We start from the raw sequence: 20,271 nt of genomic DNA, 5'->3' as shown, positions 1-20,271 counted from the left end.
ACTGCTCCTCAATGATCATTAGGTCAACAGTGAAATCAAGATGAAAATTAAAATTCATCAAACTGAATAACTATAGTGACACAACTTATTGAAACCTCTGGGATACAGCAAAGGCAGTGCTAAGAGGAAAGTTCATAGCTCTAAATGCCTACATCAAAAAGCCCAAAAAATCACAAATAGACAAACTAAGGTCACACCTCAAGAAACTAGAGAAACAAGAACAAACCAACGTAAACCCAGCAGAAGAAGGGAAATGACCAATACTGGAGCAGAACTAAATAAAATTTAAACAACAAAACAAAAATACAAAATATTAATGAAACAAAAAGATGGTTCTTTGAAAAGATAAATTAAACTGATAGACCATTAGCACTATTAACCAAGAAAACAAAAAAGATCCAAATAAGCTCAATTAGAAATAAAACAGGTGACATTACAACCTTCACCACAGAAATGCAAAAGATCATTCAATGCTACTATGAGCAACTTTATGCACACAAACTAGAAAACCTAGAGTAGATGGTAAATTCCTGGAAAGATACGACCCTCCCAGCTGAAATCAGGAAGAGCTAGAAACCCTAAGCAGACCAATAACAAGCAGTGAGTTTCAAATGATGTTAGAAAACTTACCACCACCAACAAAAAAAAAAATAGGAGTAATAAAAATAAATCACGTCATCATTGTCAAATTGGGAAAAAAGGATTTGAGCCTGATAATACTCAGTGTTCGCAATGATGGTGTAGAACAATAAGAGCTTTCATAATTTGATTCGAAAATTAAAATTTGTGTAAACCTTTGGGAGATAAAATTGGCACTACTGTATCTTAAAAACTTCTACATGTGCAGTTTGAATCAATGCATATATATTTATGTGTATTCATATATTCCCTTACTCATTTATGTATGTGTGTGTATATATGTGTGTGTGTATGTGTGTGTGTAATTCTTGTTCATATACACTAGAAAAGTGTTCAGAGAAGGTTATTGTAGTGTTACTTTCTCTAATAGCCAAACTTGGAACTAAACTAAATAATTATCATGAAGAAATGAATAAATTAATATGATATGTAATAGTAGTCAAATTGAGAAATAGATGAAGCAGATCTATGTGTATAAAAATGCATAGATGTCTAATATAAAAGGTAGTAGAAAATATGTAAGTCTTATAAAAATATCAGAGACGTATAATTTAACATATATACATTATTGCATACATCTTTAAGATTAGGTCTATAAATGTAGACTGAAAAGAGATAACACAAAATTCTTACTGCTAATTTGAGGAAAAAAAAGTGGAACGAAATTAAGAAAGATACAAAGGGTACATTACACCTGAGTTAAAATATATAGATAAATATGTCAATATCAAAATTGTGCCCCATATGTTTTATATGTATTAAGAGAAGGAAAGTTTTCACTTCCTTTCTTGCTTCTTTCCTTCCTCCATTCCCTTCTCCCTTCTATCAGAAAACTTTAATATGTGTAGAGTATTGACAGCCACTGTTACAAATGCAGAGGATTTACCAGTGAAAGAAATCCCTTCCCTCAAGTATTTCATATACTGTGGTGTTAAAAAATTAGTATATAAACAAATAAAACATATAGCAGATAAGCTCTATGAATAAATCAAAAGAGAAGGGACATAGATAGTACTAAAGGAAAGGTGGGAATATAACATTTTACTATTGAATGACAGCCTTAATCATAAACTGGCATTTGAAGTGAAGGATATGGATGTGTTTTCCTTAAAAATTTAGCCTTAAGAATATATGTTTACAATTCATAAAACAGTCTCAATTTTTGATCCCATGAAAAATTGAGCAATTAAAATTTGGTTTATTTTCAGTAATCCCAAATGCTTAAATGAATTATGTTATGTCCCAAGAAAGCACTAATTGATTAATGGTAATTTTTGAATGATAGTTACATGCAAAGATTGCTCATGACACAATATTAATATACCCCTTAGGCATTCTTTTTCTAATTTAGATATGATACATTCTCATTATAGATTTCTTTAGCAAGCAAATTGAAGACACTTTATTCTTGTCCATTCCACTATAATATTAAGCTAAGGTTATTTAAAAGTCATATTGTATTTCCCACAAGGTTGATTTGAAAGCATTTATAATCTTTTAATCCTTGTGTAACCCTAAATTTATTACAATTTGGCATGTTAATAATTGATGCCTGAAAATTTTAAATTGTTGGAAAGTTTGTGATAATTTCTTCTTTTGTTAGTTAATTTGGCAATATTTATAGCATGAGGAATAGTACAGTAGAAGAAATAAACCTGGCTTATGGCATTAGACTTTTTTCACTCTTGCTCTCAAGAAATACCCCAAACTGGGTAATTTATGAAAAAAACAGGTTTAATTGACTCACAGTTCCATAGGGAGGCGGGTGCTTCAGGAAACTTAAAATTAGAGCGGAAGGTGAAGCAAGCACCTCCTTCACAGGCGGCAGGAGGGAGACAAACATGTGTGAGTACAGGAAAAACTACCACTTAAAAAAACATCGGATCTTGTGTGAATTATTCCCTCACTATCATGAGAACAGCATCCGGGAAACCACCCCCGTAATTCAATCATTTCTTACCAGGTCTCTCCCTAAACACCCAGGGACTACAATTCAAAATGAGATTTGAGTAAAGACACAAAACCTAACTATATCACTTATATTAAACAGTTTTCCACAAACTTCACAAAGTATATGCTTTTAAATGTTGTTCTTTTCCTATCCCATTCATTTTACATATGTATTTTGGGTTACTTTATTCTTAAATATAGAGATCAACTCATTTTGGGTGAATTTGTAATATTTAATGTGTACTATGTTTTTATTAAATTGCAATCCTGGTTAATTCACTGAATAACACAAAATAATCATATTTACCTAGTAGCAAGAATACCAAAAATACTAATTAAAGTACTACTACTATTAATACAGAGTCTAAAACTAAGACAAAGTCTAATAACAAGTAGTTAACTAAATGTTAAAAGTATGTTTATTTGAACTGTATTATTATTGAATGATCTGCTATCCTACAAATGTACATGCTATTATTTCCCCCTCTAAAACATAATTTAAATACTAATAGATTATTAAGAACATCAGCGAAAAAAACAGGAGCAATGTTTAAATTCTTATCATGTTTTAATAACAATTTTATTGAGATAAAATGGACATACCATAAACTCACTTAAAGTATGAAATTTAGTTGCTTTTATTGCATTCACAGTTATGCAAACATTATAACCACCTAATTTTTGAAAATATACACCCCCCAAGAGAAGTCTCCATACCTCTTAGCAGTCATTTTCTTTTCCTTTTGCTCGCTTTTCCTAGCAACCACAACTCAACTTTCTGTCACTATAGATTTGTGTATCCTGAACATTTTATATAACTTGAATCATATAATACGTAGTCTTTTTTAGCTGGCTTATTTTACAGAGTATAATGATTTCAAGGTATATCCATGTTGTAGCATGTATCAGTATTTCATTCGATTTTATTGTGGAATAATAGTCTGTTGTATGAATATACTATATCTGTTTATGCAAAATCAGATACTTGGGCTCTTTATAAATTTTTGCTAGTATATGTAATATTTCTATAACCTTTCGTTTGCAAGCTTGGATTTTTTTTTCTATTGAATATTTTTCAGTGAGTGAAACTGCCTGGTCATATGGAGATCTTATCTATAAATATCATATTTTTATCAGCAATATCTGAGCTATTCAATTTCTCCATATTCTAATCAGCACTTAAAATTATCTGTCTTGTCTTTTTAGTTATGACTAATGAATATGAAGTTAATTGGTCTGCATTTCTGAGACAGCTAATGATTTTGAGCATCCTTTCATGGCATTTTGTGTATACTTTTGGAGAAATGTCTGTTTAAATAATTTTTACATTTTTAAGTAGATTTTTTTGTTTTTTTATGATATCATTGTAATAATTTTCTATGTATTCTGGATACAAGTCCTTTGTCATATATATAATTTGCAATTTTTTCCATCCTATGGGTTGTCTTTTTGCTTTTTTAATGGTGTGCTTTGAAGCACACATTTTTAACATTGATGAAGTTTAATTCATGTACTTTTTCATTGTCACTTATGCTTTTGTTGCCACATCTAAGAAACAAAATGAACTGATATATACATATAATAGAAGAAAAATAATTTTTGAGTTATTAAATACCTCTAATATCATGGTCGTAATTTTAACAGTTACAATTACATCTGTTGATCAATTTAAAACCACAAAATTATTATGGCCAAAAAGTCAACTTAAAAATTTGAACTCAGGTTGCAAAACCAAAAAAATTATCTATTTAGTACATTACATTTTGTATAAATACCCCCAGAAACTGACCTACCAATTAATAAAGAATGCACAACTCATAATGTTACAAGATCAATTAAAATAATTTTGTCAAATAAAGTTTTAAAGAAAATTTCTCATTGATTGTCTCAAAATAAATCAGTTGCTGTTTATAAAATCTAAGGAGTGATTCGACTGTTACTCTTACAAAATAGTAGTAAAAATTATTCTAAGACTCTCTTTTGGAATTTCATCCTAAATCTGAAAGGTATTCTCTAAGACAAACCTTTTTATTTATACTTTCTTTTTAATTTTAAAATGTATATGAGTACTATATAAGGAGAATAGAATAATGTATTAGAAGATAAGTTTGACATATAACTTCAGAACTGTAAGTCCCTCTATCTGTCATGTATTTCAAATTTTGTTGTTTACAAAAATAGTCTACAGTTATTAATATCTTTTCTGGAAAAAAGTACTCATGATTTTTACCTTACTAGTAAACTACATTTATCCTAATAAAATACAGATTTTTTATGTTGTTTGTTATAGATTGAATTCCCTCAAAATTTATGTTTTGAAGTCTTAACCCCCAATTTGACTATAGTTGGAGACAAGTGATTTTAAAAATATAATTAAGAAAACTAGGTGCAGTGGCTAACACCTGTAATCCCAGCACTTTGGGAGGCCAAGGTGGGCAGATCACTTAAAGCCAGTTCAAGACTGGTGTGGCCAACATGAAGAAACCCTGTCTCTACTCAAAATACAAAACTTTGCTCTGCATGGTGGCTCACCTATAGTCGCAGCTATTTGGGTGGCTGAGGCACAAAATTCCTTTGAACCCAGAAGGTGGAGGTTGTAGTGAGCCAAGATTGCAGCACCACTGCACTCCAGCCTGGGTGACAGTGGAGACTCTGTTTCAAAAAACAAAACAAAACAAAAAAGAATTAAGGTTCAATGAGGTCATTAGGTTGTGGCCCTAAACCAGCCGGGTTTGGTTCTTATAAGAAGAGGAAGAGACACAAGAGAGCTCTTTCTCTCCATGAGCATGCACAGAAGGCCCTGTGAGGATACAGGGAAAAGGCTGCCATCTGCAAGCAAGGCAGAATGCCCTTACCAGAAACCAATCCTGTTGGTTCCTTGATCTTGGACGTGTAGTTGTCTAGTTTTAGATTTTGGACTTCTCAACTATAAGAAATTAAATTTCTGTTGTTAAAACAAACCACCTATTCTGTGGGATTTTGTTGTAGTATCCTAAGCTGACTTATACATCAATTACATCTAATTCATAAGCAGAGAATGAGATCAGATTTTATTTGATATAAACTTTGGAAAAAAATATTTTCAGAATAATCACATTTATTTATATGTACTGAAGTCAACTCTTTTGCTGGAAAATTCATAAAAAATTTAGGAGAGATTTTTAATGCTGCACTTAAGCTACTCATTTATTTTAGCAAATTCACTAGTTTTAATAATGTCTATTGTTTTCTCAAAAGCATTATTTGTTCTTATCAATGAAATAAGAAATTTAATTTTATTAGAGCTATATGTCAAGTAGACTTCACAGACTATTGTTAGTTTAATTGAAATAGCAGCCAAATACATTATAGTTTCTATCAACTTTGATTAGACCACTATGAAGAAATCTTTATCATATTTATCAATCAACAATAGTCATCAAATGGAATCACAAACGAATTGTCACAAAAATATTTATAAACTAAATGGTCAACATGTCTAGTCATTCTATTATTCTTACTTTTATTTTTTATAGACAATTTTATTTTCTCTCTAACCAAATCTCAAATTGTGCTGGTCATCCTCCCTTTACTCCTCTAGATCTATTCATTTGCTCTGGAAGGTTAGCTTATAATACCCTATCAATAGGTTTCTTATTTTCTAGCTGACAGTTTGGTTCAGTCAATGATATCCCCTGGCAGGAGATGAACTACAAGTAGGGGAATGAAGTAAGAACATTTATTCTTTTGACTCTTTCTTGCAGAATACCCTAGTTTGGTTGGGTTCCATGATCAAAGGTCATTGCTCTTCACAAGACAGCCTTTTCTGTGTCATTTTCTCCCAGGTCTTGGTTATGACTTTATCCCTTCCTTCTTTTACTGCTAGAAGTGGTAATAGCTTTCCTTCTATAAGCTCCTCAGATCTATATCACTCTTTCAGATTTGCTTATACTCTGCTCACATGTTTATAATTATATTTATTAAATACTCTCTGAAGTATTCTAATTTAACTCTGCCTTCTGTTTCCCATTGGTACCCAGTCTGAACAGAGAAGTAACTTCCAAAACAGATACTTTGGATTTCCAGGAAGTTTATGTAAGTTGTGTTAATAATGTGAAACTAATGCAGTCAAATTAAAGCATAATCTAAACATTTATTTAAACTGATTTTCTCCAAATTATGTATGTGTAAGCTTAGAATTATTAATCTTAGTAACCAAAAAGTATGAGGCTTATTTCTGTAATGAGTCTTGCAGGACTTTCCTGGTACAGAAAATGCATTCTGAAATCTAATATGTAACAATATTCAACAAATAATTAAAGTTCATGATCTATACTTGTGAAATTGTGAATTCTACTGTGTGATTAAAATGATGATCTTTGATATTGACTTGATTTGAGAATGCATTTTATGCAGCTCTTTTTAATATTAAATGAATGGTTTGTGAACCAGAGGAAGTAGAACATTCTTTTCATGATATAGAGACATTCCAGGGTATTATACTTGACAAATTTCCTTTCATGGATATAGTATAAAACCTGTTGTTTAGACTTACAGAAAGAAACCCAAGATGTTTACGAGCTACTTTTGGAAATCAATACAATACTTGAATTTTCTATTGTAGAAAATTTTTGTCTTTTAAGCCTGAGTTTACGTTCTGTCACTTCTGCATAACTTTCTGTAAGAACGTCATCCAAAAGATATTTCCTCAGGGTATTTAGCATTTCATTCTTGTGCATCACTGATTCTTTTATCTGTGCTGCTGTTTCATCTTGTCTGCTGTATCTGGGGTAAAAAAGGAAAGAAGCAAAAAGTTTACAACATAGTATGGAGGGTACTATTAGACATCAGAGAATTCCCATCTAATTCCCTATATTTCCCAGCCTCCAGTGAGATTAGTTAGAGCTATATGACAAATTCTGTGACGGAAAATTTGAGTACAAGTGATACCGTAATTGGTACCAAGAGGTGGTACAGCTGTCAATAACAATATTAATAGAAGGCTAGAATAATTATTGAATTAGGCAATGACAAAAATATTTAGTAATACCGCCATTTGTTCTAAGTAGGAAAGGATATTGTTTTCTCACTCAGCTGGGAGTTTTAAGAGAACAAATTAGAAAACAGAGTGGGAAAAATATAAGTTGGTTGCTATTGACTATATAGAACAAGATACCATCTGAAAGAGATTAGTTTGGGGAAAAAAACCTAGCAGATTCAATAATATAAATGAAAAGGCAGACGGGGGTTTGCAGGGCTACATAAAATTACTGATCCTAGAACCAAATTGGTTGAAAACAGATTGACACAATCTTTGAATAAAATGACCAAAATAACTCAATAATAAAATCAATTCAGGATGAAGAATTTACAACCTTATATTCTCATTGTAGATACCATTAGTTTGGGAGAGAGACATGTACCAAGAAAACTAAAAATTAAAGTGGAATCATTGCATCTCTAATACACCATTGAATTTGGCTACTATATTTTAAACTAAACTACAAATTGGGGAAGAGAAGTCTTTGGTGTGACTTAAAATTACCTTTGAGCCCTGAAACTGCATTGGTGGTGTTGGCGCCTGGTGTTCCTCTTACCCTCAGGCGGCTCTTCTCGTTTTCATACCGGCCTCCCCCCGCCCTCCAGCTGGATTTCGCACCCAAACTACTCTCTACATTTCCTTTGTAAACAAGATTACATAATCTTATAGTTTTAAACTAAAAATAGATTTTGATTAATTTTTAACAATATTAAAATGTATGGAGTCCTAAGCTTCACAACAAACATTCGAATGTCTATGTGACCTATTCACTTTGTTATATAATCCTCTCAAATTTAAACCATCTAGAAGAGAGCTCTTGTTTTTGCTCACCCCACATTTTCCTGCTTCAAAGATGTCCTCCAGGTCCCCCCGGACCTGTACCCTGGGTTTCCCATCTCAGGAAACAGTGCCACAATCAACCCATATTCTCAAGTCAAAAAGAAAGAAAAGAGTAAAAATAAAATCTCTTCTGGGACTATAACCACAGATTCTTCTTATTCTCACAGTATAGGGAGGTTATATAATTTTCTCACATATGAACTCATGTTACCCCACCCTTAGAACTTAAAATAAACTTTCTACCTTCACTTTCTAGATATTTTCCCACATATGAACTCATGTTACCCCTCTCTTAGAACTTGAAATAAACTTTCTACCTTCACTTTCTAGATAGTTTATGACCTTAATCTCAGTGTATAGCCTTAGTGTTTAAATTTCCAATTTATTCAGTCTCTTTATTTCCTTTAGTCCACCTAAACCAGTTACTCTCCCTATTTTCCTTCATCATTACATGCCATTCATATTCCTTGCCTTAGTACTCATATTTTATAGCAATCCAATCTCATTCAGCAAGTTTCAGGTCATATGACACCTCCTCAAAGAGGCTTCCCTTCATATAAAATAGCAACATTATCCCTTTGGAATTTCATCACTCTATTAATTTCCTTTAGCATTAATTGAAATTTGAATTAGCTAATTTATTTATTCATTGCTAGTCTTTAAAGCTTGAATAATGACCTACATGGGGCCAAGTTCTTGATTGTGTTGTTTACTACTGTGTCTCTAATGCCTTCCTTTGGCAAACAAAACAAAAAAATGAAACAAAACAAAACAAAAAACCCATACTGTTTGAATGAAAGAAGAAAGATATTTATTAGATTGAAAAGAATTAATATTCTACACTTGATTATTATAGAATAAGCAATAATATGATGAAGAAAGCTATTACGTTGTTCTCTTTGGCTTAAGTCTAATTATTCTGAGATTTGATAACATTTAATGTTTTTTAAAATTAAATTTTAGATTATTTCATTATATAGAAATTTGAGGAGCTTTCAATGAGGATAATATCCAGAATTCAGTGATAAATGTTTATATGTTTAGAATTTCATAAGTTCTGTTTTTAAGAGATTTTGTACATCTGGCCATCTCTAAATAGACATATATTTTGTGTACTGGGTGATAACTATAATAATAAATCCACCTGCCAATGACATGAATAAATATATTTTCTGTCATATCAAGAATGCTCAGTACATAATATGAAGAAATCTTCTTATATTCAAGGATCTATAAAGCAGGGATAAGTTTCTACCTATTTCATAGTGTCACTGGAGGAACTACATGAGTAAACAGAGGTATAGCACTAGGAATTCTAGCTACTCACTCATAGTGGTTTAAATCTATACAGAAAAATAATTTTTAAAAAATGTTTTATGAGATATTATGCCTGATTTTCTTTATATGATTCTGTAAAAAATAGATACCCATTGAAATAAGCACAGAAACTACGTATCAACTTTACCTAGATTTCTACTAAAACAATATATTACCATATTAAATCTCAGATTCTTATATAATAAAAAATGTAATGCAAAATAGTCACTGAATAATGCAACTTTTTAACTACATCTGAACATCTGCTATACTAATAAAAAAACCAGATCTGTATTTTAGTCTATAAACAAGTTCATTTAACTATCAATTTAAGATGAAGATAGAAAGCTCTTAAATGACCTTACAAAAGACCCAATGTATAAATAGCAATTTTTTTCTTTTTAAATATGAGCTTGGACCTGGCTCATTCCTGTAATCCCAAGGTTTGAGAGGCGAAGGCAGGAAGATTGCTTGATGCCAGGAGTTCACGTCTAGCCTGGGCAACATAGTGAGACCTAATTTCTACAAAAAAGTAATAGTAAAAACAATGAGTCAAGCATGGTGGCACAATTCCTGTAGTCCTAACTACTTGGGAGGCTGAGGCAGGAGGATCTCTTAAACCCTGGAATTAGAGGCTACAGTGAACTGTTTGTACCACTTCACTCAACTTGGGTAACAAAGTGACATCCTGTCTCTAAAAATAAGTAAATAAACAAATAAAATGAATTTTAGATTATATGAGCTTATAGATCCATGATGCATGCAGTTTTTTTCTAAATTAGATATGTTGATAAAGCCAATAATATTCTGTAAATGCTAAACGTTTTAATGATGAATATGAAGTTTTCCTAAATATTGCTGTAAATAAGAATCATGGGGATTTGTCTTAGAAAGGTTTGTGGAGAGGTCAAGAAGAAGGTTGTCAAGTCTTTTTCATAAGTCAGATGCAGTAGGTATTCAGTAGTACCCAAAAATGTCAGACATCTACAGAAGTTACTATATGGTAAGGAAAATTTCTTTAATTCTTAAAGTAATTTATAAGACGTATTTTAAAAGATCATTGGCAAGTTAGTAAATAATGAATAAAATTCAGTACCTGTCTTTTGTTTTAAAGTAGAATTTTTCAAATCCTTTACATATTTAGATGTAGATTTTAGCATATGTTTGAATTCTTTTTGTTATAGATAGTTTAATAAAATATTTCCCCATTGGAATTATCAGATGATATAAAATTTATTTTGAAACTATTTCTTTAGCTCTTTAATACCAATTCTATTTGTTTGACACACAAAAATGGATATTTATTTGTTAAAATATGAAAAGTAGAATAAATAAAATAAATATATTTTATATAGTCTGCCTGTGATTGTCTAAGGAATCTATTTAATATATGAGTTAATATTTTATTCATCACTTTATGTTCCATAATAGTTTATAATTAAAAATGATCATAAAAATGCTGCTTGTATATCAAGGTCAAACACAATAGTTTGTAGATTATAAAACTTGGTCTAGAAAATATGAAGTGATTTCTTTTCCAGGGATTGGATTGCAAATTACTGTATCATATTGCATGTTAAAATATTATAATCTCCATATATGTATTAGTGTATATACATATATATCAGGAGGTACTTCAAAATAAAATTGAGTGCAATGAAAAGTAAAAAATTAAAATTAATCCATAGGTACTATATTATATAAAAATGTTAAATGAAAAACAACTTAATTTTATAATATGTATTTCAGAAGCTTTTTAAGGATCCCACAGATCATAGAAGCACATCATACAGTCATAAAGATTTATAAGCTGTTAAATGAACTTCAGGGCAGATGCAGAGAACATGTAACACCTGGCATAGATAGTATGTGTAACGATAATACAAATCCTTTGTGGTATATTAACACCTTCAAAAAATGAATAATGTCCTAAGATTAATTCCAGAGAAAGTTACAGATGAGGGTAAATATAAAATGTAATTTTGTGAAACAGGGTCAGCAATATAATTAATTTTATGTTGTTCTGTTAGATCTGTTGCCATTAATATTTTCCAATAAACTTGATTTAAGGTGTGTCTATGATGGATATTTATTTCTTTTAGGATCTGGGCTATTTTGCTATTTATCTGAATTAGGAATATTATGTATTCTATTCCTCATTATGTGCCAATTAATTCACTGTATTAAAAATTCATCTTACTTTGCTCAGGAGAGCTAAAACCTTTTAATTTCATTGTGCTCAAAATTAATTCTTCCTACTACTTTAAGAGTAAAGCACTTATTCATATTATTCAAATCAATCAGAAAATGCATACATTTTTCTCTTAATTTTTTGTGAAACTAAAAGAATTTTATGTAAGTTCCTTTTTTCTTCTCAAAAATAGTCAAGCTTAATGATAGATAGCTTAGAAGTATAAACCAAATTATTCAGTATTTTACTTTATCTTATTTTTGCTGTGTATTGTATTGTTATGAAATGTAATATGAAGAATGATTTTATTTGGTTAAATTGCCAAAAATCTCCTTGTAATCATTTTTTAATATAAATTGTTCTTTAAGTTAAAATATCAAAGTTGTCTCCTGTTTATTGCATATCTGTAAATGAATTAGCATAGACAGGATGAGATTTGTTAAGCTTAAATAATCAATAATGTATCCACAGAAACAACTGGATGATAAAATTTGAATATGATATTACAATTATTATAAAAAATGCCAAAAAATATTTTTCACTGACTATTTGCAAGAAAGGAGTAGGAAGCAAATACTAATGTGCATGAGGATTTTTGGGGAGGGTTGAAATGTTATGAAGTCAGCAATGGTGGTCACACAATCAGTGTATATACCAAAATCATCAGATTGCATGCATTAGAAAAAGGTTTATATTGTGGCATATAATGATGTCACAATAAAACTCTAATAAAATGAATAGGCATTGGAACACCCTCTATCAGGTGGTGAGGAAGAGTAGGGGACAAACAATAAATAGACTAGTACAACGTGGAAAACATAACCTACATATAGCCGGAAATGTGTAATGCAGGAAAGTGAAAATTTGGAAATGTGCAACTTGGTAAGAATAAGTCAGGAAGATAGTTACAGTGTAACCTGAAACCAATTGGTTTTGCTGTTTTTTTCCATGGAGATAAGATAAATGTATGATGTGATATAAGGCACAAAGAATGGTTTAAAAATACATGTCATTGTCATTGTCTCAGGTAGTCTTAGGACAATATTGCAAATTCTATGTAGGTTAAAATATAAGAGAATACAGTGAAATAAACCTGTGCAGTTAATAGTTATTGTCAATGTAGTACTCAACTGCAGATTTTTTTTGTGGTATTTGAAATTCTCAATGAAAGAGATAGTCATAAATTTCCAGGGGTGTGTGTGTGTTTTGTGTGTGTGTGTGTGTGTGTAAGACAGAGCGTGTATGTATGTTTCAGCATATTTTGGAGACTGAGAAATTGCATGGTAAGTTAAGAGGAAGAAAGCTGGGATTTTGCTTTGGGCTCACACATTACTCATCTGCTATAGAAATCAAACATTCAATCAGAGTAAAATATTAAATCACTGAATATGACAGAGAAAGGCTAATATTTTGAGAATTGCTAGACAAAAATTTAAGAACAAAGTCAGATTGTAAGTAAGGAGAAAGATCAGGTTCACTTTCCAATAAAATTTTTAATTCAAATTTAACACTTTTAAATAACTTTTAAAATCTATTATTTTATATTTGAAGTTCAAGCACATGTCCTCTCCTGCAAGCCTTTAATATTAGAGCTGATAAGAAAATCATTGGTACACTGTCAAAACCAAATTTATTAAGTTGTTATGTCTTGCAGATATAATCTTTAGGTAGGAAATTTATTTCCAGAAATTCAGTTTATTTTGTTTATTAATTAAAATATAGTCCTCTCAAGAAAATCTGTGTTTATATAAAATCATGATGTAGACATGAATCACCCCATCCTCAAAATTAAAGATAGATCTTATAATGAGAATGAACAAAAACAGTGAGAGTGGAAATAAACAACTAATTTAAATGCATTACAGATTTTGGTTATTGAAATTAATTTAGTTTGACTGTTAATGTATCAGTCAGGATAGATTGTAATGTGGTTACTTAGAAAATATAGCCCTACATCTTATGGCTAAACAACAACAAAGCTTATTTTGTATTTATACCACATAACTAAGAGGGAATAGTCACAATGGGATTAAACTTGAAAGAGGCCCTCTACCAGTACAATAATCCACATAAGGCTGACAAGGAAAATGTAGTGTTGACACTGAAAGTTTCTGTAGGACACTGAAAATTAGGTTTTGTTCTCAGAGAGTGGAAGTCTTGTGGCCATGCTTATTTTCAAGAGCACTGGGAAAGTAAAATTGTGTTTAAAGCGGGAAAAATAAGGTTAAGATACATAATGAATATCCTTGATAATTTCTGAGGTCAAATCTTCATGTGCTAATTCAGGCTGGAGATAAATTTTCTGTCTCTCTTTTTATAAGACAATTTGAGAGATCAGGAACAAGGCAAGGGTACCTACTCTTACCACTTCTATTAAACATATTACAGTATTGAAAGTACTACCCAGAGCAATTAGGCAAGAAAAATAAATAAGTGGCATCCCAATCAGAATGGAAGAAATAAAATTATATTCACATGTAGAAAATCCTAAAGATTCTACCAAAAAATTGTAAGAACTAATAAATGAATTCAGTAAGATTTCAGAATACATAAACATACAAATATCAGTTACAATGCTCTATAATAATGAATTATTCAAAAATAAAACTTAAAAATCCCATTTACAATAGCATTAAAATGAATAAAATAGGAAAAAAAAAATCAAGGAAGTGTAAGACATACACAGTAAAAATTACAAAACATTGATGAAAGAAATTATGGAAGACACAAACATATGAAAAGACATCCCATGTTCATAAATTGGAAGAATTATTATTGTTGAAATGTCCATATCACCCAAAGTTATCTAGAGGGTCGAAGCTATTTCCATCAAATTCCAATAATGTCTTTTATGGTAATTGAGAAAAATAAATGTTAAAATTCTTATGGAACCTTGAAAGACAAGAAATCACCAAAACAATCTGAGAAAGAAAAAAAAAACTGGAGGTATCATTCTTTCTGATTTCAAAATATATGACAAACGTACAGTAATTAATACAGTATGGTACTGACACAAAGATAGACATACAGACCAATAGAAAAGAATAAAGAGTCTAGAAATAAAGCCACACACATATGATCGACTGATATTTGACAAGTGTGCCAACAATACCCAACAGGGAAAGGACTGTCTGTTCAACAAATGATGTTGGGAACACTGGAAATCTACATGAGAAAGAAGGAAATAGAACTGTTATGTTACACCATGCAGTTAAATCAACCCAGAATGACTTAAAGATTTAAACATTAAGTCCTGAAACTTTAAAACTCAGAGAAGAAAATGAGAAAAGCTTTTTGACATTGGTCTTGTAAATGATTCCTTAGATATGAAACAAAAAACACAAGTTTTAGTTAAAAAAAAAAAGTTGGCCAGAAGTGGTGACTTCTGCCTATAATTTAAGTACTTTGGGATGCAAGAGCAGGAGGATAGCTTGAAACCAGGTGTTTGAGAATGGCCTGGGCAACATAGCAAGACCCTGTCTCTATTAAAAATAAGTAAATAACTGGATGTGGTGGCATGTTGCCTATAGTACTAGCTACTCAGAAGACTGAGGCAGGAGGATCACTTGAGCCCAAGAATTAGAGTCTGCAGCGAGCTATGATCATGCCATTGCACTCAAGCCTGGATGACAGAGGATATCTTGTTTCTAAAAAAGGAAGAAAGAGAAAAGAAAAAGACAGAAAGAGAGAGAGAAAGAGAGAAAGAAGGAAGAAATTCTGCCATACGTGGCAGTGTAGGTAAATGTGGATAACATTGTTAAGGAAAATAAATCACAAAATGATAAATTCTCCATATTTTCACTTATATAAGTTATTTGAAATAGTCAACTTCATTAAAAAAACAATAAGTGGTTGCCAAGAGCTGAGGGGGGAGGGGAAATGAGGAGCTGCTATCCAACATATATACAGGTATAAAGTTTTAGTTATGTAAGACAACTCCTAGGAATTTGCTATACATTGTGCTTATAGTTAACAATACTGTAGTGTACACATAAAAATTTGTTATAAGGGTTGATATTGAGTTATCTTAAATAGTCAAATTCACAGAAGCAGAAAATAAACAGTGGTTGCCAAGAGCTGAGAGGTGAAGTAAATGGGGAGATGCTGTCCAATAGGTGTGAAGTTTCTGTTATGCAAGGTAAATTCTAAAAACCTGTGTACACTGTGCTTATGGTTGACAATATTGTTGTATACATTTAAAAATTTATTAAAAGGGAAGACCTTATGCTATTTGTTCTTACCAAGATAAAAAACAAACCAATTTCCAGATGTTTGAGCCTGAAACATGTAGTAGTAATGATAATATCATTTTATGTTTAAAGCTCACGATATCACCGAGAACATTTAGGGTTAGAGTGAGGGTTAGGTTCTCTAAACAGGCCATAAAAGTGATTAAAACAACTAAACCTCCTTGGAATGAAGACCCCTTTTCACTGTATCTCAGTAATAACAACTAAACATAATAAATATATCTAGCTAGACAAGCTGGGTGCAGTGGTTCATACCTGTAATCCCAGCCCTATGGGAGGTCAAGATGTGCTGATCACTTGAGGTCAGGAGTTTGAAAGGAGCATGGCCAACATGGTGAAACCCTGTCTCAATTAAAAACACAAAAATTAGCTGAGTATCTTGGCTCACAACTGAGGTCCCAGCCACTCAGGAAGCTCAGGCACAAGAATTAATCACACCACTGCATTCCAGCCTGTGCGAAGGAGGGAGATCCTCTCAACAACAAAGACGACAACAATAACAATATGTATACAAACATATGCATATATGCATATATACACAGACACGTACATATATACACACATATATTTATGCACACATATATACATATATTTCCATTATTTTCATTGCTATAAGAGCAAAATGCTACCCAAAAACCTGGATACATTTTAAAAAATCTCTTTAGTCTTTGGAATATTAATTGAGATAATTAATTTATACAAAGGTAGTTCACAAGTGCTTATTAAATGAAAGCTAGAATTATAAACCAAACCAATGAATCAATTTAACCCTTGTTTTATATAAGCAATTGCAGAGTTTGGTTTTTCAGTGTACTAATTTATGCTTATTATAACAAATTAACATAAATGTAGTGGCTTAAAATAAAACAACTGTAGTACCTTCCAGTTAAGTTCAGAAGACCTAAAATCAAGGTGTTGCTTGTATTCTTTCTGGAGTTTCTAAGGGATAATTTGTTTTCTTGCCCTTTCCAACTTTGAAGGACCACTTGCATTTTTGGCAAGTGGCCTCTTCCTTCTTTTTTTTTGAGACAGAGTTTCCCTCTTGTTATCCAGGCTGGAGTGCAATGGCGCGATCTTGGCTCACCGCAATCTCTGCCTCCTGGGTTCAGGCAATTCTCCTGCCTCGGCCTCCTGAGTAGCTGGGATTACAGGCACACACCACCATGCCTAGCTAATTTTTTGTATTTTTAGTAGAGATGGGGTTTCACCATGTTGACCAGGATGGTCTCGATCTCTTGACCTCGTGATCCACCCACCTCGGCCTCCCAAAGTGTTGGGATTACAGGCGTGAGCCACCGCTCCCAGCCCCCCTTCCTTCTTTTTTAAGATCAGCAATGTAGCATCTTCAAATTTCTTTCACCTTTTCTTCCATCAGCAGAAATACTATTTTAGAGACTCTCTTATGTCTCTCTTATCAGGACCCTTGTAATTACATTGGGCCCAATGAGATAATGAAGGACATTCAGTTCCTTATCTTAATTACATCAACTAAAGAGATTTTTGCCATCTAAGGTAACATATTTGCAGATACCAAGGATTAAGATATGGTCATTTTGGAGGAGGCAGATGTATTTTTCTATCTACCATATATGGGCAAGATATGTTTTTGAATAGGATTTTAATTTGAGAAGTAAACACGCTTTGTTTCATACTTAAAAATACTGCCTTTTCTATCTTTTCTCAATTTTTATGATTTAAAGGATGTCCTTTAAAAATAGTACTTAAGCATTATTCTTTTAAATAAGTAACATGGCTGGGCATAGTAGCTACACCTGTAATCCCAGAATTTTGGAAGGCCAAGTTGGGCAGATTGCCTAAGTCCAGGAGTTCCAGACCAGCCTAAGCAACATAGAGAAACTGTCTTTACCAAAAAAATACAAAAATTAGCCAGATATGGTGGCATGTTCCTGTAATTCCACCTACTGAGGAGGTTGATATGGGAGGATCACCTGAGCCCAGAAGGTCGAGGCTGCAGTGAGCTCAAATTGCACTGCTGAACTCCAGCCCCCTGGGTGACAGACGATGACCCTGTCTCAAAAATAAAAATATAAATAAGTAATGCAAGCTCATGGTTTAAACATTTTTAAAAATCAAAACAAACATATACCATAAAGCATTCCTTTCAATCCTGACCTTTGTCTGCCCTATTCTTAATCACTCACCAATCATTCAACACCATCATTAATTTCTTAATTTTTCCAGAGATATTAAATAACCACCATAATTAAAAAAATACAAATACTTATCATATACTAGTTTCAATAAAGAGTTTTTTATAAACTCCGTATATCTTGCAGAATTTTTATTTTACCATGTAAAAAATCTTTTTATTCAACTTTAAAGTTATATAGTATCTTAATGATTTGCAGTTACTTACTTAGTCAGTTCTCTACTGAAGACATTGTTAAGCATTTGTAATATGTTGCCCTTAGAAGTCATAGTGTATGTATTAGTCAGGGTTCTCCTGAGGGACAGAACCAATAGGATAGATGTATATATAAAGAGGAGTTTATTAAGGAGTATAGACTCACAGGATCACAAGGTGAGGTCCCACAATAGAGTGTCTGCAAGCAGAGGAGCAAGGAAGCCAGTCTGAGGCCCAAAGCTGAAGAACTTGGAATCCAATGATCAAGAGGAGGAGGCATCCAGCACAAGACAAAGATGTACACTGGGAGACTGAGTCAGTCTAGTCTTTTCACATTCTTCTGCGTCTTTTTTCTGGCTGTGATGGCAGCTGATAGATTGTGCCCACTCAGATTAAGGGAGGGTCTGCCTTTCCCGGTCCACTGACTCATTTGTTAATCTCCTTTGGCAACACCCTTATAGACACACCCAGGATCAATACTTTGTATTCTTCAATCCAATCAAGTTGACATTCAATATTAATCATTATAGTATATTATATATCTTTGTATGTACATTACTTCAAGTGTATTTGTAGCAATAATTCCTATAAATGGAATAATTGAAGAAAACATTTTGTATTTCTAATTTTTTATTTAATACTACATTGAGTGTCATTCTTATTTTATAATAATTTATGTATGTATTAAACCACATCTCCCTAAATTGCTAAATTTTCAGAGATTCCCTAAATATTCTTCTTGACTGATTTTTATGAATGCATTTTAGAATCATTTTGTGAAGTTTCAAAACCAAAGTAAATTAAACAAAACGAGCCATCTTGAAATTATATTTTTTGGATATTATTAAATTTATGACAATTTATAAATTGATACATTTTAGCTGTGAAATGTTTTGGTTTAAGAGCAGGTATAACTTTCATTTTCATGCTTTTTTGATGTCCTTCACAGGTGTTGTAAGTTTTCTTTATATTGTTCTCTCCTTTTTTGCCTCTCCTGTAAACATTATATTCATAATATGCACTTTTCAGAATACTTTTATGCTGCTTATTTTTTGAGTGAAATAATCTTATAAAATGTAAAATATAACATGTGAACTGGGGATTTTAAAATCTTTAGCACAGACCTACCTGTAGGTGGAAAACTCCTGCATTGGAACTATTACTGCAGTCATGAAACAGAATTTATTCTACTCCAGGAAAATCTAAATTGGTTAGTTGGTTAGCTATTTGGTTTTTACTTTTTTTTTTTTTTTTACTGTATCTAAATATACATATTAAAATTTACCAAGGTAATCATTTTAAGTGGACAGTTCTGTTGTGTCAAGTACATTTATCTCGTTGTGCAACCATCACCACCATCTATTGCCAGAAAGTTTTCATCTTATTCAACTGAAAATTCATACCCATTGAACACTAACTCCTCATTCCCTCCAGCCCTCTATTCCCTGCCAATCAGCATTCTATTTTCTATCTCTATAAATTTAAATGCTTTAGGAATCTCATATAAGTCAAATCATACAACACTTGTCCTATTGTGACTGGCTTATTTTATTTAATTGCTTGAAGAATAATGTCTTCAAGATTCTTTCATGTGTTAGCAAGTATCAGAATTGATTTTCTTCTTGCGGCTGGGTAATATTCCACTATATACACATACAATATTTTGTTGATTCATTCATCTGCTGATGGACTCTTGAGT

Source organism: Aotus nancymaae, unplaced genomic scaffold (assembly GCF_030222135.1).
Source record: "Aotus nancymaae isolate 86718 unplaced genomic scaffold, 86718_ANA_hifiasm-v0.15.2.pri h1tg000088l, whole genome shotgun sequence".
Taxonomy (NCBI): domain Eukaryota; kingdom Metazoa; phylum Chordata; class Mammalia; order Primates; family Aotidae; genus Aotus; species Aotus nancymaae.
This window is presented reverse-complemented; position numbering follows the sequence as displayed.